This window comes from Lepidochelys kempii, chromosome 2 (genome assembly GCF_965140265.1).
Source record: "Lepidochelys kempii isolate rLepKem1 chromosome 2, rLepKem1.hap2, whole genome shotgun sequence".
Taxonomy (NCBI): Eukaryota; Metazoa; Chordata; order Testudines; family Cheloniidae; genus Lepidochelys; species Lepidochelys kempii.
In genome coordinates this window covers 27571457-27596702 of record NC_133257.1, presented here as the reverse complement: position 1 = coordinate 27596702, position 25246 = coordinate 27571457, and positions in this window count along the sequence as shown.

Below are 25246 nucleotides of genomic sequence, written 5' to 3'. Positions count from 1 at the left end.
GAGGAGAGGTAGATACTCTGGAGGATAGGGATAGGATACAGAGGGGACCTAGACAAATCAGAGGATTGGGCCAAAAGAAATCTGATGAGGTTCAACAAGGACAAGTGCAGAGTCCTTCACTTAGGATGGAAGAATAGGGACCGAATGGGTAGGCAGCAGTTCTGCAGAAAATGACCTAGAGGTTACAGTGGACGAGAAGCTGGATATGAGTCAACAGTGTGCCCTTGTTGCCAAGAAGGCCAATGGCATTTTGGGATGTATAAGTAGGGGCATTGCCAGCAGATCGAGGGACGTGATCATTCCCCTCTATTGGACACTGGTGAGGCCTCATCTGGAGTACTGTGTCCAGTTTTGGGCCCCACACTACAAGAAGGATGTGGAAAAATTGGAAAGAGTCCAGCGAAGGGCAACAAAAATGATTAGGGGACTGGAACACATGACTTATGAGGAGAGGCTGAGGGAACTGGGGATGTTTAGTCTATGGAAGAGAAGAATGAGGGGGGATTTGATAGCTGCTTTCAACTACCTGAAAGGGGGTTCCAAAGAGGATGGATCTAGACTGTTCTCAGTGGTAGCTGATGACAGAACAAGGAGTAATGGTCTCAAGTTGCAGTGGGGGAGATTTAGGTTGGATATTAGGAAAAACTTTTTCACTAGGAGGGTGGTGAAACACTGGAATGCGTTACCTAGGGAGATGGTGGAATCTCCTTCCTTAGAAGTTTTTAAGGTCAGGCTTGACAAAGCCCTGGCTGGGATGATTTAATTGGGGATTGGTCCTGCTTTGAGCAGGGGGTTCCTGAGGTCCCTTCCAACCCTGATATTCTATGATTCATTACAACTCTCTAGTCTAACCTGAGGATTAACACAGACCACAGAATTGCACCAAGTGATTCTTGCATCAAACCCATAATTTCCATCTGAACTAGAGGATCTCCTTTAGAAAAGCATGCAATCTTCATTTAAAGACTTCAAGTGATGGAGAATGCACCATGTCTAGGTAAGTTGTTTCCCTGGTTAACTACTCTCTTACTATAAACAAAATTGTACCTTTTTTCTTGTCTGAATTTGCCTAGCTTCAGCTTCCAGCCATTGGATCTTACTATAATTTTGTGTCCTAGAATAAAGAGCACTCTGGTATCAGAAATATGTTCCCCATGTAAGTAATTATAGGCCAAGATCAAGTCACCTTTTAACCTAAATAAATTGAGCTTCTTTAGCTTCTCAGGCCCAGATCCTCAAATGTATTTAAGCACTTAACTCCCATTTATTTTAATGGGAGCTAAGTGCTTAAACACCTTTGAGGATCGGGGCCTCACTTCTTTAGTCTATAATTGTAATAATAAATAAACTTTTAAAGAGACTATTCCCCAAGACCCTTCAGCATTGACATTGTCAGCCAGCTGTACATATCATGGCAGATGAGGGTCTTCAGAAAGAGTTTGAATGAGGAGAGACCCATTTGGACCATCTCAGGAAGGACATTGTGTGCATAGGTGTTACATGGAGGAATGCATAGAATCATAGAATCATAGAATGGCAATACCTGTGGAAGAAGTAGATAAACAACATGTCAAGACCAACATCCCTAGTGATGGAGATGGGGGGCTGCCTAAAAAGAGGCAAGGATGAATAAGTAGACATTGGAAAAATTATGTTAGGGCCATGCTAATTACTGGTACTAGAGTAGTTTATGGTATGTCTGTTAAAGAAACTTCTAGGAAGCTCATTCTGGACGGACAAATTAGATGCACGCATAGAACAGAAAAGAAATACCTAAGAAACCAATATATGGCCAAAAATATGAGTTAAATATTTTCCAGTTGTGAGGAGCACAAATATCAAGGACCCTGCCCACAATCACATCTGCTAAAAGAATGTATAAATTATGCTGCTATTAGAACACACAAAGGTATATATACACCCTTTTGGATTTGCTTGTTTAAAATGCAGGCAGAACTGATTCCCAATCGTCAAATTCTTTGCAGACTCACACCCCAGGGGAATCAGTGGATTGCACAGGGTGGAAAAGTCAGCACAGTCTCATGCCTTTAATGTTTGCAGGAGTGAGAAAGCACACCCTGATGATTATCACAATACCACCCAGCATGTTGTAAAAAGCTGGCTGGTTCTGTTATGCCAAAGATGCAAGAAGAGAGATATTGCAACCATAAGTGCTTGCATATAATGTATAAATACATGTTATAAGCGCACGAAGATATTATACACCATTTATTTTCAATAAATAAGACTGTTATCCTTACTTTGTTTGTCTTATATAAGTCAATTAAAATATACTTTTCCTACTGAGAATGATGTAATATAAATTCACTGTTAGTTCATTCTCATCCTCCCTCCTCATAACCCTTTCTTGCACAACTGAATTCACTCCAGGCTGTTCAGCCTTGCATGCACATCTTGAATTTCATTACAGTTTTCAGTACAGAGATCATCTGAGCTGCAATAGGAGATATTTAATAAAAAAAGTTCAGTACATTCAAGTTTCCAGGAGTTGAGCCACTGAAAACTCATCTTACAATTATATCGTCAGGGATGTCTGATAGAACATTTGTTTAATCTTCATATAAGACATACTTATCAAAATCAGAGGTGCAGACAAGTAAGCCTGGTCTCAATTGTGACTTGTTAAAAGGATAATGGAATGATTTATTATTTGAAAATCTTTGCTCACATGAAACAGAATCTTCAATTCTCAACAATGCCAGGTGGAAAACTAATTTTCAATGGCTGCACTGATATATGCTCTCTTCTTTTAACGAGGATGTCACAAATTGACCAGATGTTAAAAAAAGAAAAGAAAAAAAGCAAATCGTTGGCTTCCATGGGAAGTGCTCAGCACCATTTAGCAGTGGCTCCTATGTTTCTACTTTTCCCTTAATGCAATAGGAGAACCTTTCTCCTGCTAATCTAACACCTGTAAATTTCAGTGGATTTTTTGCCTAAAATGTTTGCCTTATAGTGTAAAGATAGAGAGTTTAAATACCATGGTGTGGTCATATTTTTATGAGATGTCCTAATGATCATCTTTTCTCTCAGCATCAAATATGATATTACATTTTCAGCACCCCAATTATCTTTATCATCTTAAAATACATTAAACAAAAACAACAGGAAGCAAAGTATAATATACAGTGTTTCAGTATATTTCCACTAAATGCTGTTTTCAGGTAACTTTGGGTATGAACTATAGGGCCTGGTGTAATATAAATGGATAAATTAGAGGGCAGACTCCAGAACCACAATTCTGACAATTTTATTAAGATTTTCCTTGTGTCCTGTAATACATTTTCATTGCATTAGCTGAAAAGGACTGGAGCTGTCCAATGGCCAAAATTATTCTAACTTCAAATTATTCTAACGGTTAGTCTCGTGGCTGGAGCACCAACAGTGTACTTCACAGAGAGTGATTTTATATATTTATAAGGATAATTTTTTATTAAAATGTCTATTAATCTTTTCCATCAATATAATTGTAACTTTGTCAAGTCAAACAACATTTATGGCTAAAGCAAATAAAACAGTGGTAATATTTTATTCAAAGCAATGTGTACTTTTTGAAAAAGACAAATTACGTTATTGGCCATAGGAAGACAAGTAGTAAAATAAAAAAAAAAATGACGACAAACCCTCTAGTGTATTTAGGGCTGGAATCTCAGGTGCACCCAAGGGTGCAGCTGAATAGGGGGGTGCAAAGGAGCCCTTTGTTTCTCTCCACCACTAATCAAGGATGGTTCTGCACCAGTCCAGTTCTCCACAAATTAGAGAAGCCTAAAGGCTGCTTTGAACTACACCAGCTGCCAACAGTGCCTAGCATCCTGGGATTGCCATGCTCCTTTGACCTAACTCATGGCTCCTGTGTCAGGAGCTGGGATCAAGATCATGCAGGAGTTAATGTGGTGGTTCTAGCAAAGGGTTTTCCAGCAAAGAGCGAATCCATCACCCATTAGTTAAACAATCTTTAGGGCAGCTTTGTGTGAGATGCCAGTGCAAAGCTGACCTAACAGAATCAGGAACTGGGCCTTTAGAGTCCAGACGTGAGTCAAATAAATAGCAGTGACCTTTACTAAGAATAAGAGATTAATTCCAATAAATTCAACTGACCCTTTAATTGCCAGTGTTGTCAATATTTGATGTCATATTGAAGTCTGATTCCAAAAGCTATACGTATCAGGTATTATGTTGTAAACATTACAACATTAGAACAAACTTTCACTGGCTGACCATTCCTTGAGGACAGGCCACTATTGCAAGTTTTTGCAGAAGGAATTGCTATATGCAAATTAGTTCTTCCACAGATGCCACATAGATCACAAAGCTACAATAGAAAACAGTTAGGAAGAGGTATTTGGAGGTTGGAACACTCTCTGTTACATGTTCATGCTTGTATGATGAATAATAATTTCAATGATCAAGACCTGCCTGCCTGAGTGCATTTATTATATTTTTGTTATTATTTATATTTCAGTAGCACTTACGAGCCCCAATCATGGACCTGGTTTAAATGCCCAGTTCTTTTCTATCTATCACATCTTTCTGTGACTAAACTGCTTATTTCTTAATAAAGAAGAACCCAGTACTCTGGATTTACAAATGACACAGACACTACTTTAAAACACACGGCCAATTAGCTTATAACTCCTTCCATAGACACCCTGCATGACATTGTGGAATGTGGCATAACCTGAACATGCTGCATTACGTCACAGAATTAAATACTGTAATTGCAGGTAGAAAACGGTAATTATCTTTGGATTGTGAATATTTTGACACCACCTGCAATAAAGAGGAATGTTGCTGCTTTTGTAGTAGTATACTGCATCTATTGTTAGAAAGCCATTTTATATCTAGCCACTGGAAACATAAAAACAAAAACCCAGGCCAACTAAAACAATCATAGTAATCCACTTCCAATCAGAGGGCCCAATCCTGGGCTATTGAACTCAATGGGACTTTTCCATGGACTTGAATTGGAGCAGCAGTGGGTTCTGTGGTTTTCAACAGACTGGCACTCAGCCATAGTAACATACCATATTACTGATCATTCCCTAGTCTGCTTAATGTTTTCTCTTCCTTTGATTTCTTTCAGGCTTTGTTTGGTTCAAATCCTTTTAAAACCATGGTAACTCTCTTGGCAGCCTTCACATCTTTTTTTTTTTACTTTTTATTTGTACTTAATACTGCTTCGCAGAGAGGGCAAAAGATTGGGAGAATGAGAAAGAAGGCAATGGATCTTCCCTGTCTGCCTGTACAAAGGTAGGTTAGTTTAACTTTGCTGTGGACCATTCATTACTGCCCCATCAGGATCTGATAACCCACTGGACAGCTGTCAGAATATCAGATAGGATCCTTATGTTTTCCTCCCTCTAATTTACAAGATCTGACCAGCAAACACCTAAGTAGAAACTTGGTTTACTTTTTCTGAGTACTTGCTGTTCTGAGAGCACACTCAATTCCGATATTCCATCCTATCTAGAAGCATATACTGTACCCATCACCATGGTATCTGGGCTCTTAGAAGGTGTGAAACTACTATTTTGCCCTTTATGAATTATTGCTTATGAAAACAGGTAACTTCACAAAAATTTAAGAGAAACTGAGAATTCGGTCCAAGGCAAAATTTCCCCGCGTGTGCCCGAAAGAACGGAGGTTTTTGTCATGGGTAAAACCTCACATGTCTTGCCAGACAGTAGAATTTTTCTGTTGAAAAAACTGATAGAATGTTGTCCTGGAAGAATGTTCGTTCGTTCGTTCGTTCGTTCGTTCTTTTTCTTTCTTTCTTTCTTTCTTTCTTTCTAAGATTTTGCCCAGCTTTCCTCAGCTTTGTCACTCTCTGTAGCAGTTACTGTGTCCTACAAATTTGACACAAATTAATCTTTTCCCATAAATACTCTTAGTAATCATTTTTAACAAGATAAGCAAGGGGTGAGGCGTAGTATTTTGGCTGGTTTTTAATTTTTTTGGTGTGAATTGTAAAGCAAAAGGTGCACATTTGTAATTTTATAGCTCTATAGAAAACCTGTATTTTTACTTTTTTGTACCTCAGTAGCACCTGGAAGCACCAATTACAATTGGGCAGCATTGTGCTAGGTGCTGTACAAACAGACAGAGACATAAATCCTATCTCAAAGAGTTTATCATCCAAATAAAGGATAGGAGTAAGGAAGTACTCTTACTCCCATTTTGCAGGTAGAGAATTAAGGCACAGAGAGATTAAGGTTCAGATCCTCAAATGTTTGTAGGCACCCAATTCGCATTGAAATCAAAGTTCAGAGTCACACAGGAAGCCTGTAGCAGAGCAGGGAATAAAACCCAGATCTTCTGAGTACCAATCTAGTGCTTTAATTACCAGACCATCCATACTTAAAAACTGGGCTAAATTATCTTTAAGGTTTCTTCAAATATTCCTTGTGCATCATATTGTGTCCTGAATCATGAACACACAAGAGGAAGGTGAGTGAATTCCCAAGGATGAGAACCTGCCTACAGGAGAGCAAATTAACCCTAAGAGTCAAACCAAAACCATAACATTCAGAGTAAAGGATGAAATTGCTTTGAGCCCACTCTGTTATTACTCAACACTGGAGAAGTCTTCAGTATACTGGATGATTTGCATAATGCTGTGACATCTGGCCACACTGTCACGTTAAGCACAACCTTACTCTGAATTTGCTGGCTTTCATTCATTAAAGACAGTATTTTCATATTGTAAAATAGTTTTTCGGGTGTGATTTTCCTCTGGGCAGTCTATTTCGAGAAACAAAGTGGAATAGGAGAGGATAAGTGGCGCAGCTCTTCCATACACTAGTCTTTCACCTGTAGAGATCCTAGCTTTGTTGAACTTTCACTTACGCCAGTGGTAATCTGGAGTAATTCCAGTGAAGTCAATAAAGTCATACAGGGGTACAACCAGTGTAAGTAAAGGCAGAATTGGGCCTCTGTATTCCAATCCTGGCTCAACTTACATGCCACACAGTGTGACTAAGGCTTGTGGCTTTGGGGTTGAGTGAGTGATTAATGATTATTTGACACTCCTATGAGTTATATTTTAAAACTAAGGAGAAACTATTCTTTGCCCATTTATAAAACCGATAGTTTGTCATGTACAAGAGCATATGGTCTGTGGGCCTGATCCCACTCCCATTTGTTTCAGTGGGAGTAGGATGAGGCCTTATACAATGAAAAATCTCATACAGTTTTGTAAGCAGTCACTGCACACACAATGATCTTAAGCTTTGGGAGTTTTGTTCCAATGCTTTTTATGATTTGCCTTGGAAAAGCCACTCTACCTGTTTGATAAACTATACAGCACCTCGCAACTCAGGCTAATTGTTGCAATGAATTTTTCTTTATGCTTGCTCTAGTAAAAATCTCTCTTGTTTAAGCACAACAGGTTTAGGTGTAATTAAATACGTTGCTCAGTGAAGCATCAGTTTTAAAAATTAATGAATGGCAGCTCTGGTGAGACCTCCCTATGTAACAGTTTTTACTCCAGAACACAGCCCTGAAGTGTGTTTGGGAAGTTACAAACAATTAGTTGCACTTTTGTTTTGGAAGCATTTTTAAAAATAACAAGGTACCTCTTCCCTGAAATTTATAAGATAGATTTGAGCCCTTTATGGAACAGAGACCAGTTTAAATTATCCAAATGCCAAATCCTCCTCACATTGGCATTAGGGTAAATGTGGAGTCACTCCATAGATCTCTATGGGATAGATTCTGATCTCATTTACACTAGTGTAAATCTAGATTGTATTCTCCCCAGCATGTGTACGTCCCTCCCAACTATATACATATCAAGTGCAGGACAGTCTTCCTGGACATGATTTTCCTCACTTCCATTAATGAAAAATCAGGAGTAACTGCACTGAAGTCAACGGGGTTACATAAATATAAACTGTATACATTAGGCAGGCTGAGTCCCCTCTTACACAGATTTTCTTACTACGGCATAATATAACAGAACTGTGGTCCCTTCCCAGACAGGCTGGGAAGAGAATGTGAGGAAGCTGCACTGCTTCTTCACATGCTGTACCCAATCTGTGAATAAACAGAGAACTGTTCATCACCAGGGCTGTTAATTTGGCCTCTTTCATGAGCACTACATTCACTACAACATAATGGTAAAAAATACAAAGGTAACTAAGGAGAATGTATTGAGCCAGTCAGACTAAAGTTAGTAACATTCATTTAGTAATAAGATTTAAGATTTGACTCAGCCAAGCCACCACCCTGTAAACATCTGGATTTTCCAGTATGTTCAGTCCTCCGAGTGTTTATTTATAAAACTCTTCAGGAGAGGGGCTCTCTTTATTTGGGTGCTCTGTGTAGCACTCGTGGCTCCCTTCTGAGATTAGGAAGGGAGAAGATGAGGGGTGTATTCAATGTCTGCTTTATGAAATGTTGACACTACCTCAAAAAGTGCAGGATTTAAAACTATAAATGCACATGCTTTTGACTTGGTTAAGGGACACTAAGAACATTTGAATGGACAGTCTATAGCTCAGGCGAAAAAGAAAGGTTTCAGAGTAGCAGCCGTGTTAGTCTGTATCCGCAAAAAGAAAAGGAGACTTGTGGCACCTTAGAGACTAACAAATTTATTTGAGCATAAACTTTTGTGAGTTGAACCTATTCATAAACTGCTAACCTACACCGACTCCATCACAAGCACTGCGCATACAATCCATGCTTAACAAATAATAATAATATTTTAAATGTGTAAAGCACATTATAAGTACGCTTAAACACTATGCAGAAGTACTGCAATGCCTTATGACATGCTCTGAATTTTTGTTTCATTGTTACCTATCTTAGGCATAGCCATACAAATTAGCACACAGAGATAAATTTGGAACAGATACGCATGGGATTTAACTAAGGGCTTGCAATAGGAGTGCAGTTCTCCATTTGCTAGGCCACTTACATTCTGAATAGTTGGCTGACTTTATGCAAGCCTAATATGTACGTAGACTCATCAATGTCAATGGAATATTTAGCACATTTCTTTCCAAGGTGTTAGCCTGAACCAAAGGGACTTCATCTCAGAAAACAATATCACATTTAAAAATAAGCTCTGTTATTAAACTAATTGTTCAAATTGCCTTACAGGATTCTCAAAGTTAAGACCTACTGGATGATTTTTAGCTAAGATCGTTGTGTTAGAAATAATATCACCCCTCACCCTCAAAAGGAGCCCAAGTATAAATTCATTTTAAATCTGTAACTTTTAAACCCTCAAAGCACAGAACTTCAGATAGGAATGAAAATCCTGGACTATATATTTGGACTTTTTCATTCTGTTGAGAAAGAAAAAAAGAAAAGTATATTATTTCTTTTTTCAAAATACTAATACTCAGCGTTAAGGCAAGACCATCAGCCTGTACTTTTAGTCTTACTTGTAAATTGCTTTGCTTATCTAGGCTCAAGGTCAGACTCTCAAGGGAATGTTGGGTTGTAATGAGGCATGATCCATGGCAAATACCCTTGAGCTGGCTTCCCATCTAAAATGCTGCCTTTCCTATTCACAGTCATGACCACTGGGACTATTTAAGTGGTTGCCCATGAGAAAGGGAGGAGGGCTGTGCTGTAATACCAGTGGAACAGAATAGTAGTAGAGTCATAGGCTATGCCGGCAATGCTCTTGGCTCCTCAGAGCGTATCCCACCAGCAAGAAAGAGCTAATTGGAAACATGAGGCACTTCAGGCACTACTTCTGGGAAAGAAGTTCATCCCTTAGATGGGATCCTGAGAAGGCAGCCTACCTTTGACATTTGGAAGGTCAGCCAGCTCAGTGACTGAAGAAACTGTCACAATTTCCTCCATGCGCACAGGTGTAGAAGGTGCAACAGGCAATGGAATAGGTGTAGTTTTTATCTGGATTGGCCAGGGGACAAGGTTTAGCTCAGAGCTCAATTTTTAAATGGATGAGACCTATGAGCAGCAAACTTCCTAAGTGTCAATGCTGAAGCTAAAATAAGATGGCCTTATAACTATGCTACTTACTGTATGTCGCTTTACTGAGCTCTGTACACGAGGAGACCCTACACTCCTGGCACCAAACCCACCAGCCACAGTGTTACTAACACACTGTTGACTGGACATTGAGGCAGTCACAAAAAACCTATGGGCCAGCACTGAAGCTAATGCTTGAAACTGATGACTCTTGACCATTGCATTTTTAAGCCCTATTTTAGCTTCTAAAGTCAGGTTAAGAGGTCACCCCTTCAGAGGAAAATATAAGGCCTGATAGAAGCTCTGAGCTTTTTATTGTGGGGGGGGAGGGGTTTGCTGTGGGGGGAGGGGTCTCAGATACATATTGAGCTTCCTCAGTCTTTAAGAAGAACTGATTGAAGAACAGGAGCATTCAATATTTAGCAAAGCCATCTTTTTTCCCAAATGTTTATTCGGGCATTTGAGTCACATATATTCTAGCAAAGAGTAAAACCATCATTTTAAACCATCTGCATTAATATTACTTCCTCTTGCAAATAATCAGGTTTCACTACATGTCATGATATTGCCAGGTCCCCAGATGTCCATACAGTGTTTCATTAAAAATAGAATAAACCAAGATCCATTTTTTTTTTAAAAAATCACTTTACAAATCTTTATACAAAGCAAAAAAAAAAAAAGCCCCTTTTTATTTCTTTTGCAGGTCACTTTTAAATTTGACATATTTAAAATAAACAAAGAACATATTATTTTTAGTTTCTGTAAGGTAAGCAGGGTACAAACTGTTTGGAATCTATTTTGGTTCAAGCCCATCTCTTCATAAAAGATTTCGGAGTCATTTTCAGTGGAAATAAAAACACTTATCCCGTCACAGGGATTACATTTGTAAGGGGAATGTTGAACTGCCAGGACTGATCTAATTCTGATAAAAACAAATGTTGGTGTGAATTTATGGACCTAAACCACAGCACAAATCTGACATAGTTTTGCCCAAGAGGTAGTTCTGAAGTCAGAGGAGATCCAACCCAGTGACTGAATAAATATAAAGTCTGATTTACTTTACAGATCAGAGCTAAGGTATGTTGACAGATCAGTGCAGTGATGCACCATACCAACTTTGTCTGTGCACACATACAGAAAATATGACTTGGGAATTAAGCAGAAAGCAGCCCTCATCAGCTAGAAACTCCAATGTAGACTGTCACAGTCATTCATTCACACCGCACTGGAAAACTCTTTTTCTAATGGATTCCATGCTTTTTTGGTTGTTGTTTCTTTTTTAAGTGCCAATGGATTCTTGGCTCCATTTGAGTCTTAGTGAAATAATAAATCTTTTCTGGAGATTTGAGTTCTCTTTCTAAAATTTTCAGAAGTTTTTATGACTAGGTGTAATTTGGAAAACAAAATGAATCCCATACTGGAGTGACACCTTATGGCCATGTTCCATGCATTCATTAAAGCAGTTGGAGTATATAAGAATCTTTTGATTTCTGTACAGCATGGAACTTCAAGAACGACAGTGACTGTGCATGGTTTGCTGAGGCTTTAAGGTCTGGGACATTTTGTGTGTCAGAGGACAAGAGTTGGAAACAGTGGCAGCTGGAGTTCGTTAGAGATGGATTTCAGGACAATGTTGAGCTGGATATGGTTTATAAACCAGGATGCCCTCTCACTGCACTCACTTGTTTGTCATTCTGGTCTAAATAAGGTTATCGCAGATAAATGAGAAGGCACAAATGGCTGCCTGGGGTTTGGGAGAGTTAACAAGAAAATCACTGGGGACAAGGATGGGATCCTTTGGGTGATATCCTTTGAAACAGCCAAGTGATTGGTGAAGTAGCAGTGAGGAAGAAGTCTAAAAAGAAGAAGAAATTAAAAATAAAGATAGAAAGGTGAAGATTGTGCATGTAAAAAAGCTGCAACAGTGACACTAAAGAGTGTTGAAAGAAAAAAAACATTTTCATAGATTCATAGTAAGGTCAGAAGGGACCATTAAATCATCCAATCTGATCTGTATAACACAGGCCATAGAACTCCACCCAGTTAATCTTGTACTCAGTCCAATAATTTTGGCTTATGTAAATTTCTTTTTTACTAATTGAATCATTTTTCTTACTGGTTCAAAGTGAGCCCCTTGTTGTCTTGGAAGGCTTGTGTTTGTTTAACCTCAAAAACTGGGTGAATGAGGATTTGTCTGAAGTGTTTAAAAAAACACTGTGTACCCCAACCCCAAAGACCTTGCTAAGAGATATAACTTTCACACAGGAAACTTTCTGGCTGCCCACAATCTGCCATTTCAGTAGCTGTCTGAGGGAGTCCCCCAGGAACCATTTTGCATTTGGAATCAGAAATCCTGAACTCAGAGAGAGAAAAGCATTGTTCACAGAATAAGGAACTTATTATGGAAGGACTGTGTGTCTGAGTCCACCAAGAGGAACATCTTGCAAGTCAAGAGAGCACCTCTGCTTTCCTATGATATGACTAAGGGAGGCTTGGTCCAGAGGCAAGAAAGACTGGAATCATTACACCCAACAAGATAACAGTAAATTGGGGGAACTATTTTTTCATTGTTTGGAATCATCTTATTAACCAGAGTAATATTTATACAATATCTGAAGTGCAGAAGATGAGGTATGAAAGGTGTTTAGTGCTCATTGTGCACCACAAGAGAGAAAAGAATTCAGCACAAGAGAGTATTTTGCCAGACTACGTGGAGCACCACAGCAAGTCTGTGGATACGGAAGGATCCTTTCCAAAATCTGAGCCTGTCCATAACGGAATGGCTTGCAATTAATCCCATGTTTCAGAATTATTTATACCGCAGAATAAATGGGACTCAAATGTTCCATAGTAGTTTAAATAGTGGAAATGAGATGGAAATTGCTACAGGTGCTGCATTCAGTATTGAGTATTCAGTTTCTGAAGAAATTTACGAACAAAAAATAGCATCTGTTAAATAAGAAGAAACTGATGTAATATTGAAAAGAAGGAAATAGAGGTTTAAGGATGCCCGCAGGTCAAGTCTGCTCTTTGTTGTTGCCGCCATTCATTGTTTTGGAAGGAAATAGTCCTTCTCTAACTGGTAAACATGGCTTGAGAGAAAGTTCTATTGGAGTACATGTTAGATCAGGTGATGAAAATAAAAGAAAAAAATTACATCTGCTTTTGATATGTACTGGGGCTAGTGAACGTGATAACAATAGAGCTGGACAAACAATTGTTTTTTTTGATTCTCTGGCAATTCCAAAAAGAGAATTGTTTTTGGTTAAAATGAAAATAATTTTTTTTCAGAATTTTTGACAAATCAAAAAGTAAAAAATAAAAATAATTTCAGATCAAATGAACAATTTTGTTTGACCTGAAACTAAACATTTTCTTTTGATGTAGTGCATTTTTTGAAGTGTTTTCATATTTTAAAATAAAATTAAAGGAAATTTTGAATAAAAAATTCAGTTCAAATTAGAAAAAATGTCAAAAAATGTTTACATTTTTTCAGATTTTTTTGTTTTAGTTTCGGGGTTTGTTTTTCATTTCTGAATGAGGCAATTCAGTGAAATTGGCATAAATTCATGAAATGTTTTGGTGTCAACAAATCTGCATTTCTTGCTGAAAAAAGTTTTGCTTGAAATTTTTTCCCCAGCTCTCCTTTACAATAAAACAGTTAAAGAGTAGTTTAAGAGATCAGACCTAAATTTCTATATGAGGCTTATCTAGTGTCATAAGCTTTGTGAATAACCTGAAAAATTCAAGAAGCAGAGTATAATTTCACCTGCAGAGAAGTGAATGAACAAATTGTGTGTAACATTAAAACAGATGAAAGAGCAATTCAAACTGATAAATAATTGACCACCAGCAGTGCATGGAATATCTTCTTTAGATGGTCTTTCAATTAATGCAAGAAGCAATTCAGATTCATGGAAACTAAGAAAGAACCTACTTGCTTCAGTAATGTACTATTTCTTGTTAGACGCTTCTGACATTAAAAAAGAGAAATTTTGTCCTTATTCCAGTAGGAAAATTAAGTTTCTTCTATCAAGGTACTTATCATCACCATAGTCTGGGAGTTCCCCACAATCATTAATTGATTTTATCCTCACAACACCTCTGTGACGTCGGGAAGTATTATCACCATTTTACAGATGGGGAACTGAAGCACAGGGTAGATTAAGAGACTTGCCCGAAGTCACAGAGGATCTTAGAATCATAGAATATCAGGGTTGGAAGGGACCTCAGGAGGTCATCTAGTCCAACCCCCTGCTCAAAGCAGGACCAATCCCCAATTAAATCATCCCAGCCAGGGCTTTGACAAGCCTGAGCTGCCGAGCCATTTGGTCCCTAGTCTGTAGCGGTGCATTGGATTCTTCCATCCTAAGTGCAGGACTCTACACTTGTCTTTGTTGAACCTCATCAGATTCTTTTGGCCCAATCCTCCAATTTGTCTAGGTCCCTCTGTAACCTATCCCTACCCTCCAGTGTATCTACCTCTCCTCCCAGTTTAGTGTCATCTGAAAACTTGCTGAGGGTGCAATCCACGCCATCCTCCAGATCATTAATGAAGATACTGAACAAAACCAGCCCCAGGGCCGACCATTGGGGCACTCCATTTGATACTGGCTGCCATCTAGACATGGAGCCATTGATCACTACCCGTTGAGCCCAATGATTTAGTCAGCTTTCTATCCACCTTATAGTCCATTCATCCAGCCCATACGTCTTTAACTTGCTGGCAAGAATACTGTGGGAGACCGTGTCAAAAGCTTTGCTAAAGTCAAGGAACAACACGTCCACTACTTTCCCTTCATCCACAGAGCCAGTTATCTCGTCATAGAAGGCAATTAGATTAGTCAGGCATGACTTGCCCTTGGTGAATCCATGCTGACTGTTCCTGATCACTTTCCTCTCCTCTAAGTGCTTCAGAATTGATTCCTTGAGGACCTGCTCCATGACTTTTCCAGGGACTGAGGTGAGGCTGACTGGCCTGTAGTTCCCAGGATCCTCCTTCTTCCCTTTTTTAAAGATGGGCACTACATTAGCCTTTTTCCAGTTGTCCGGGACGTCCCCCGATCGCCATGAGTTTCCAAAGATAATGGCCAATGGCTCTGCAATCACACCCGCCAACTCCTTTAGCACTCTCGGATGCAACGCATCCGGCCCCATGGAATTGTGCACGTCCAGCTTTTCTAAATAGTCCCGAACCACTTCTTTTTCCACAGAGGGCTGGTCACCTCCTCCCCATGCTGTGCTGCCCCGTGCAGCAGTCTGGGAGCTGACCTTGTTCGTGAAGACAGAGGCAAAAAAAGCATTGAGTACATTAGTTTTTTCCACATCCTCTGTCACTAGGTTGCCTCCCTCATTCAGTAAGGGGCCCACACAGTATCCGAGCGTGTGTTTGCTGGGGGGGCAGTGTGAGAGCCTGAGTGAGTGTCTGATTGGCTGCTGGCCTGCAGGGGGCGGGCAGTAGGGTGTCTGTTTCTTTGCGACAGGGAAGCCTGGCTGTTTAAAAATAGCCAGAGCTTCGCGAACCAGCTGAGCGGCGGAGAACCAGCTGAGCAGCGGGGACAGCAGAGCAGCTCACAGCAGGAGTTTGCCTGGGAGTTCGCCTGGAGGGAGCCCAGTGAGGCTTACGTCTTGCAAACTGCTCTGAGGAAGCTCGAAGTAGGAAGGTGATATGGAAGGGGGGGGTTCAGCTGTTGTGACCTGCACTGGATGTGCCATGTTTGTCTTTCTTCCACAGGACAGAAGCGACTTTGTCTGTACAAAGTGCAAGCTGGTCTCCATATTGGAAGAGAAGATTGAAGGTCTGGAGCAACAGATAACAACCCTGCGTTGGATACGGGAAACTGAGGATTTTCTGGATGAAACTCAGGATAGGCTTCTAGGGGCACAAAGCTCTACAGATATAGAGCAGGTTGCACAGAGGAGCCAAGAGGCCAGTGAAGAAGCTTGGCAACATGTGACCTCCAGAAGAGGTAAGTGGAATGTCCGGGTTCCAGTAACACAGACACAGGTAACTAATCGCTTTCATGTTCTCTCCGCAGGTACCGCTGCGGAGAGTGGACCAGATGATATGTCTGAGGCGAGAAAGCAGAAGGAGACTCCGCTGGTTGGAAGGCATGAGATGCGATGTCCTGAGGTTGGGGGTTCCACGACCACCACTCCTAAGAGGAGAAGGCGGATGGTGGTGGTCGGGGACTCTCTCCTCCGGGGGACTGAGTCATCTATCTGACGCCCTGACCGGGAAAACCGAGAAGTCTGCTGCTTGCCAGGGGCAAAGATTCGCGATGTGACGGAGAGACTGCTGAGACTCATCAAGCCCTCAGATCGCTACCCCTTCCTGCTTCTCCACGTGGGCACCAATGATACTGCCAAGAATGACCTTGAGCGGATCACTGCGGACTATGTGGCTCTAGGAAGAAGGATAAAGGAGTTGGAGGCGCAAGTGGTGTTCTCGTCCATCCTCCCCGTGGAAGGAAAAGGCCTAGGTAGGGAGCGTCGAATCGTGGAAGTCAACGAATGGCTATGCAGCTGGTGTCGGAAAGAAGGCTTTGGTTTCTTTGACCATGGGATGGTGTTCCATGAAGGAGGAGTGCTGGGCAGAGACGGGCTCCATCTTACGAAGAGAGGGAAGAGCATCTTTGCCAGCAGGCTGGCTAACCTAGTGAGGAGGGCTTTAAACTAGGTTCACCGGGGGAAGGAGACCAAAGCCCTGAGGTAAGTGGGAAAGCGGGATACCCGGAGGAAGCACAGGCAGGAATGTCTGTGAGGGGAGGGCTCCTGCCTCATACTGGGAATGAGGGGCGATCAACAGGTTATCTCAAGTGCTTATATACAAATGCACAAAGCCTTGGAAACAAGCAGGGAGAACTGGAGGTCCTGGTGATGTCAAGGAACTATGACGTGATCGGAATAACAGAGACTTGGTGGGATAACTCACATGACTGGAGTACTGTCAGGGATGGTTATAAACTGTTCAGGAAGGACAGGCAGGGCAGAAAAGGTGGGGGAGCAGCCCTGTATGTAAGGGAGCAGTATGACTGCTCAGAGCTCCGGTATGAAACTGCAGAAAAACCTGAGTGTCTCTGGATTAAGTTTAGAAGTGTGTGCAACAAGAGTGATGTAGTGGTGGGAGTCTGCTATAGACCACCGGACCAGGGGGATGAGGTAGATGAGGCTTTCTTCCGGCAGCTCACGGAAGCTACTAGATCGCATGCCCTGATTCTCATGGGTGACTTTAATTTTCCTGATATCTGCTGGGAGAGCAATACAGCGGCGCATAGACAATCCAGGAAGTTTTTGGAAAGCATAGGGGACAATTTCCTGATGCAAGTGCTAGAGGAGCCAACTAGGGGGGGCGCTTTTCTTGACCTGCTGCTCACAAACCGGGTAGAATTAGTGGGGGAAGCAAAAGTGGATGGGAATCTGGGAGGCAGTGACCATGAGTTGGTTGAGTTCAGGATCCTGACGCAGGGAAGAAAGGTAAGCAGCAGGATACGGACCCTGGACTTCAGGAAAGCAGACTTCGACTCCCTCAGGGAACGGATGGCCAGGATCCCCTGGGGGAATAACATGAGGGGAAAGGAGTCCAGGAGAGCTGGCTGTATTTCAAGGAATCCCTGTTGAGGTTACAGGGACAAACCATCCCGATGAGTCGAAAGAATAGTAAATATGGCAGGCGACCAGCTTGGCTTAATGGTGAAATCCTAGCGGATCTTAAACATAAAAAAGAAGCTTACACGAAGTGGAAGGTTGGACATATGACCAGGGAAGAGTATAAAAATATTGCTCGGGCATGTAGGAATGTTATCAGGAGGGCCAAATCGCACCTGGAGCTGCAGCTAGCGATAGATGTCAAGAGTAACAAGAAGGGTTTCTTCAGGTATGTTGGCAACAAGAAGAAAGCCAAGGAATGTGTGGGCCCCTTACTGAATGAGGGAGGCAACCTAGTGACAGAGCATGTGGAAAAAGCTAATGTACTCAATGCTTCTTTTGCCTCTGTTTTCACTAACAAGGTCAGCTCCCAGACTGCTGCGCTGGGCATCACAAAATGGGGAAGAGATGGCCAGCCCTCTGTGGAGATAGAGGTGGTTAGGGACTATTTAGAAAAGCTGGACATGCACAAGTCCATGGGGCCGGACGAGTTGCATCCGAGAGTGCTGAAGGAATTGGCGGCTGTGATTGCAGAGCCATTGGCCATTATCTTTGAAAACTCGTGGCGAACCGGGGAAGTCCCGGATGACTGGAAAAAGGCTAATGTAGTGCCAATCTTTAAAAAAGGGAAGAAGGAGGATCCTGGGAACTACAGGCCAGTCAGCCTCACTTCAGTCCCTGGAAAAATCATGGAGAAGGTCCTCAAAGAATCAATCCTGAAGCACTTGCATGAGAGGAAAGTGATCAGGAACAGCCAGCATGGATTCACCAAGGGAAGGTCATGCCTGACTAATCTAATCGCCTTTTATGATGAGATTACTGGTTCTGTGGATGAAGGGAAAGCAGTGGATGTATTGTTTCTTGACTTTAGCAAAGCTTTTGACATGGTCTCCCACAGTATTCTTGTCAGCAAGTTAAGGAAGTATGGGCTGGATGAATGCACTACAAGGTGGGTAGAAAGCTGGCTAGATTGTCGGGCTCAACGGGTAGTGATCAATGGCTCCATATCTAGTTGGCAGCCGGTATCAAGTGGAGTACCCCAGGGGTCGGTCCTGGGGCCGGTTTTGTTCAATATCTTCATAAATGATCTGGAGGATGGTGTGGATTGCACTCTCAGCAAATTTGCGGATGATACTAAACTGGGAGGAGTGGTAGATACGCTGGAGGGGAGGGATAGGATACAGAAAGACCTAGACAAATTGGAGGATTGGGCCAAAAGAAATCTGATGAGGTTCAATAAGGATAAGTGCAGGGTCCTGCACTTAGGACGGAAGAACCCAATGCACAGCTACAGACTAGGAACCGAATGGCTAGGCAGCAGTTCTGCGGAAAAGGACCTAGGGGTGACAGTGCCCTTGTTGTCAAGAAGGCCAATGGCATTTTGGGATGTATAAGTAGGGGCATAGCGAGCAGATCGAGGGACGTGATCGTCCCCCTCTACTCGACATTGGTGAGGCCTCATCTGGAGTACTGTGTCCAGTTTTGGGCCCCACACTTCAAGAAGGATGTGGATAAATTGGAGAGAGTCCAGCGAAGGGCAACAAAAATGATTAGGGGACTGGAACACATGACTTATGAGGAGAGGCTGAGGGAGCTGGGATTGTTTAGCCTGCAGAAGAGAAGAATGAGGGGGGATTTGATAGCTGCTTTCAACTACCTGAAAGGGGGTTCCAAAGAGGATGGCTCTAGACTGTTCTCAATGGTAGCAGATGACAGAACGAGGAGTAATGGTCTCAAGTTGCAGTGGGGGATGTTTAGATTGGATATTAGGAAAAACTTTTTCACTAAGAGGGTGGTGAAACACTGGAATGCGTTACCTAGGGAGGTGGTAGAATCTCCTTCCTTAGAGGTTTTTAAGGTCAGGCTTGACAAAGCCCTGGCTGGGATGATTTAACTGGGAATTGGTCCTGCTTTGAGCAGGGGGTTGGACTAGATGACCTTCTGGGGTCCCTTCCAACCCTGATATTCTATGATTCTATGATTCACACTTTCCTTGACTTTCTTCTTCTTGCTAACATACCTGAAGAAACCCTTCTTGTTACTCTTAACATCTCTTGCTAGCTGCAACTCCAAATGTGATTTGGCCTTCCTGATTTCACTCCTGCATTCCTGAGCAATATTTTTATACTCATCCCTGGTCATTTGTCCAATCTTCCACTTCTTGCAAGCTTCTTTTTTGTATTTAAGATCAGCAAGGATTTCACTGTTAAGCCAAGCTGGTTGCCTGCCATATTTACTATTCTTTCTTCACATCAGGATGGTTTGTCCCTGTAACCTCAATAAAGATTCTTTAAAATACAGCCAGCTCTCCTAGACTCCTTTCCCCCTCATGTTATTCTCCCAGGGGATCTTGCCCATCAGTTCCCTGAGGGAGTCAAAGTCTGCTTTTCTGAAGTCCAGGGTCCGTATTCTGGTGCTTTCCTTTCTTCCTTGTGTCAGGATCCTGAACTCGACTATCTCATGGTCACTGCCTCCCAGGTTCCCATCCACTTTTGCTTCCCCTACTAATTCTTCCCGGTTTGTGAGCAGCAGGTCAAGAAGAGCTCTGCCCCTAGTTGGTTCCTCCAGCCCTTGCACCAGGAAATTGTCCCCTACATTTTCCAAAAACTTCCTGGATTATCTGTGCACTGCTGTATTGCTCTCCCAGCAGATATCAGGGTGATTGAAGTCTCCCATGAGAACCAGGGCGTGCGATCTAGTAACTTCTGCGAGTTGCCGGAAGAAAGCCTCATCCACCTCATCCCCCTGTTCTGGTAGTCTATTGTAGACTCCCACGACGACATCACCCTTGTTGCTCACACTTCTAAACTTAATCCAGAGACACTCAGGTTTTTCTGCATTCATACTTGAGCTCTGAGCAGTCATACTAATCTCTTACATACAGTGCAACTCCCCCACCTTTTCTGCCCTGCCTGTCCTTCCTGAACAGCTTATATCCATCCATGACAGTACTCCAGTCATGTGAGTTATCCCACCAAGTCTCTGTTATTCCAATCGCAACAAAATTCCTTGACTGTGCCAGGACTTCCAGTTCTCCCTGCTTCTTTCCCAGGCTTCGTGCATTTGTGTATAGGCACTTGAGATAACTCGCTGATCGCCGCTCTTTCTCAGTATGAGGCAGGAGCCCTCCTCTCTCACGTGCTCCTGCTCGTGCTTCCTCCTGGTATCCCACTTCCCCACTTACCTCAGGGCTTTGGTCTCCTTCCCCCGGTGAACCTAGTTTAAGGCCCTCTTCACTAGGTTAGCCAGCCTGCTTGCAAAGATGCTCTTCCCTCTCTTTGTTAGCTGGAGTCCATCTCTGCCTAGCACTCCTCCTTCTTGGAACACCATCCCAAGGTCAAAGAATCCAAAGCTTTCTCTCCGACACCACCTGCGTAGCCATTCAATGACTTCCACGATTCGATGGTCTCTACTCAGGCCTTTTCCTTCGATGAGGAGGATGGACGAGAACACCACTTGAGCCTCAAACTCCTTTATCCTTCTTCCCAGAGCCACGTAGTCTGCAGTGATCCGCTTAAGGTGATTCTTGGCAGTATCATTGGTGCCCACGTGGAGAAGCAGGAATGGGTAGCGATCCGAGGGCTTGATGAGTCTCGGCAGTCTCTCCGTCACATCGCGAATCTTAGCTCCTGGCAAGCAGCAGACTTCTCGGTTTTTCTGGTCAGGGCGGCAGATAGATGACTCCGTCCCCCTGAGTGGACAGTCCCTGACCACCACCACCCGCCTCCTTCTCTTGGGAGCGGTGGTCGTGGAACCCCCAACCCTAGGATAGTGCATCTCATGCCTTCCAATCGGCGGAGTCTCCTTCTGCTCCCTTCCCTCAAACGTATCATCTGGTCCACTCTCCACATTAGTACCTGTGGAGAGAACATGAAAACGGTTACTTGGTATCTGCATTGCTGGTACATGGACGTTCCCCTTTTTTCTTCTGGAGTTCACATGATGCCAAATTTCTTCACCATCCTCCTGTCCCCGATGTGCAGCCTGCTCTGAATATTCAGAACCTTGTGCCCATAGAAGCATATCCTGATGTCTGTCCAGGAAATCTTCAGTTTCTCTTATGTAACGCAGGGTCGATACCTGTTGCTCCAGACCTTGTACCTTCTCTTCCAATATGGAGACCAGCTTGCACTTTGTACAGACAAAGTCACTACTGTCCTGTGAAAGAAAGACAAACATAGCATATCGAGTGCAGGTCACAACAGCTGAACACCCCCCATCCATATTACCTTCCTTCTATGAGCTTCCTCAGGAGTTGTAGTAATTACTCAGAGAATCCGGCAAGATGTAAGCCTCAGTGGGCTCTCCCCAGGCAAACTCCCAGGCAAACTCCTTCTGTTCTCTGCTCAGCTGGTTCGCAGCTGACTGGCTTTTTATACAGTCAGGCCCACTTAAGGCTCACCTGGAACAAAGCACTCTCAGTTCCCGCCCTTTTCAAACCACCAGTCAAGCACATGGTCAAACTGTCCTCACAACAAACACTCAGATACAAACAAACACTCAGATACTCACCAACACAGTCTCCTGAAATCTTCTGAGTTTCAGTCCAGTGTTCTATCCTCTAGAGTCCTAGACCATCATTCCTACTTTTAATTATCAATAGAGAAGATTTGTTTATGATGGAATTGTAGTAACACTACAAATTTTATGTGGTAGGATGATGATTGAATTAAATGAACATCCTCCAAGCATTGTGAAAAAGTAAATTTGGTTAGAAGTTATTTTGACTGCCAGATTTAGACCAACATACTGAAAGAAAAATTAATTCATGTGTCGTCTGTTGCACTCACTGAAACATCCAACAAACTGCTCCATGGACCTGATCCACAGTCCACTGAAGTCAATGCAAAGGCTCCTGCTGACTTCAATGGCCTTTGGGTATGGCTCCAAGTCATACATGCTTGTGGGTTATTGAACCTTGCCAAAAACTACATAGAGATTTTGCAGTAAAGAATAAGCAAGTGTACATATATGTACGTGTCATGACCCCACTTTTCCTACAACATGATCTCAGATACTTGCTGACACCACCAAGCTTCTCACTTGGAAATTTTACCTTGGGGAACCCCTCTCTCTGCTTCCTCATTACCAGAACCCTGTCCCAGGTATGGTACGTGTTCTCTGAAGGCCACTACAGAAATTCCCTTTAACAATAACTCCACTCCAGACTGAATTAACAAACTTGTAATTTATTATTTACAATAAAAATCTATGAAGAAACTCTAGTACTGATCATCTATCTATTGCCCACAGTCCTTTTCAAGCCCCAGAAAGTCTTAATTCATATCCCAGTTCAGGCTTCCTTTTCATAAGCCATGGAATCAAATGTTCTCTCAATCTTATCTCACTGCAACCCATCTTCAGTAAGCAAGGAGAAAACCACCTCCACCTGGCAAGTCTCCACACTCATTCTCCACCTATTGCTGAATTTGGGGGAACATGCTGGGGTTGCTCCCAGCAACTCAGTGAGCTCTCACTTGGTCCTTAGGTTTCAAACTACTGTCTCATTTCTGCCCACATATTCTACCTCTCACATACCTCATACCTAAAATAATATAAATGTGACACTTTTAAATAAATAGGAATCCTAACATTCTCCACAGTAAATAGGTAATAAGTGGTACATATGACAAACACTTCTGCTGCTCAGAGATGTACAAAAGAGGTGGGTTGATACGATAGCCTTAATATTTTTGTACATTTGCTTTATATTACTGTAAGGCGCCTAGAGCCTGGGATTGGCACAATAATTAAATTTAAATAAACACATTTAAAAGCTTGATGGTGTTCCAACACATCTTCCAATTTATACATTTCAGTTCTTGGTACTGCAGTACAACTAGAGATCTCTTTGCTTAAGAGAGAGTGTTTACATAAGTAGGAATAGCGACAATAAGAAAAGATTAACATCTCAGCATTCCAAATTGCTATAGTTGCCTTTTCATATTAGAAGGAAACAATTTAACAAAGTACCAGAGTTACTGTCTTCTTCTTAACTGCCTGCTTCTTAACTCCGAGCCATGGACTACATTACAAACATGTTGGTATAATTACATTGCTCAGGGGTGTGGAAAATCACCCCCTCTCATCCCCCCCTTCCCTGAGTGATATAGTTATACCAACCCAAGTCCCAGTGTAGACAGGGCTATGTCAACAGGAGGGCTTCTCCCATTAACATAACTCTCAGAGAGGTGGGATATCTACACCAATGGAAGAAGCTCTCCCATCAGTGAAGGAGCATCTTCACTAAGCGTTACAGCAGCGCAGCTGTGCCACGGCAGTGTTGTAAGTGTAGGCAAGCCCTTAAACACCTAAGCAGTTATGTATGAAATTTTTCCTTTCCATTTATTACTACTGTGTTTCAGGAGTATCTTATTTGCTCATCTATCATTGTTCTATCAGCTGTGGATCTCTCACATGTTTTGTTTCTGGCCAGCTTAGATTTAGGGGACAAGCTAGTGTCTATTTCATTTTCAGTGGGTGCTGGATCAGTTCTACAAAACGCACTCCTTTCATGAACCCTATATACAGCTTAGTCTTCCTTTAAAAACAAAACAAACAAACAAACAGAACTGTTGATAAACAAAGAAAAGAGAAACCTTCCTTAACATTGTTTACCCAGCACCCAGAAACCTGCTTGTGACTCAGAGGCTCATTGGTGTTGCACCTCTCTCTGCCAGCAACTCTTGTCAGGCCTGACATACTCATTACACCTAATACACGGTTGTCATAATGAATGCCCAAAAGATGGCATGTAATATATCATTGGAAAACAAATAACACACTGATTATTAATACTACTTCATAGAAATCACAGAAACGTGGGACTAGAAGGGATCTTGACGGGTCATCTCATTCATTCCTCTGCATTGAGGCAGGAGTCTGCACTATCTAGATCAGTGGTTCCCAAACTTGTTCCGCTGCTTGTGCAGGGAAAGCCCCTGCCAGGCCGGGCTGGTTTGTTTACCTGCTGCGTCCGCAGGTTTGGCCGATCGCGGCTCCCAGTGGCCGCGGTTCGCTGCTCCAGGCCAATGGGAGCTGCTGGAAGCGGCAGCCAGTATGTCCCTCATCCCTCGAACCTGTGGATGCGGCAGGTAAACAAACTGTCCTGACCCGGCAGGGGCTCTTCCTGCACAAGTGGAGGAACAAGTTTGGGAACCACTGATCTAGATCATCCTTGACAGGTGTTTGTCTAACCTGTTCTTAAAAATCTCCAATGATGGATCTTCCACAACCTCCCTAAGTAATTTGTTCCATTGCTTAAGTACCCTGACTGTTAGAAAAATTTTCCTAATGTCTAACCTAAGTCTCCCTTACTGCAATTTAAGCCCATTGTTTCTTGTCCTGTTCTGTTCTCTGTGGTTATGGAGAACAATTTATCATCCTCCTCTTTATAACAACCTTTCACATACTTGAAGACTGTTATTATGTCCCTCCTCAGTCTTCTTTTCTCCAGACTCAACAAACCCAGATTTTTCAGTCTTTCCTCATGTTTTCAAGACCTTTAATCATTTTTGTTGCTCTCCTCTGTACTCTCTCCAATTTGTCAACATCTTTCTCAAAGAGTGGTGCCCAAAACTGGAAACACTACTCCAGTTGAGGCCTTATCAGTGCTAAGTAGAGTGGAAGAATT